Genomic DNA, 473 nt, shown 5'->3' with positions numbered 1-473 from the left:
GTTTTACCTGTGGCTGGTTGTAGCTTCTATTTGTCCTTAAAGTAGATTATCTCCAATTTTCCTGATAGTCTTTGTTCATTCTTGAGGAAAATTGTCCCTGATTTACCTAATGATGTCTATTAGGCCTTTTCTTTTCTCACTCCTCCTTGTTGTATCAAGATAACTTTTGGAAGTAGATGCTTGTGATGCTTCTTCTCCATTATATCCCAGACCTGTCTTGATTAGCGGAGAATGCTGCACATTGATAATCTCATCCAGAGTTTCAGATCCTTTAACAAATTTAAGATTAAGAGCTTTTGTTTTCTCAATCTCTTTTCTAAGACCAACAATTTCACATTCCAATTTTTCATGATGTTTTTCCCTTTCAGCCAGTTGACATTGCAGAGAATCAATAATCATATTTTTCTCTTCTAAATAGACTTTGAGTTTAGAAATTTCTTCATAAAAACCTTCTTCAGCTATAGCATCCATGT

This window comes from Pinus tabuliformis, chromosome 5_1 (genome assembly GCF_031772625.1).
Source record: "Pinus tabuliformis cultivar Carrire ecotype Pingquan chromosome 5_1, CPIR1, whole genome shotgun sequence".
NCBI lineage: Eukaryota > Viridiplantae > Streptophyta > Pinopsida > Pinales > Pinaceae > Pinus > Pinus tabuliformis.
Note: the sequence above shows the minus strand (reverse complement) of the source record.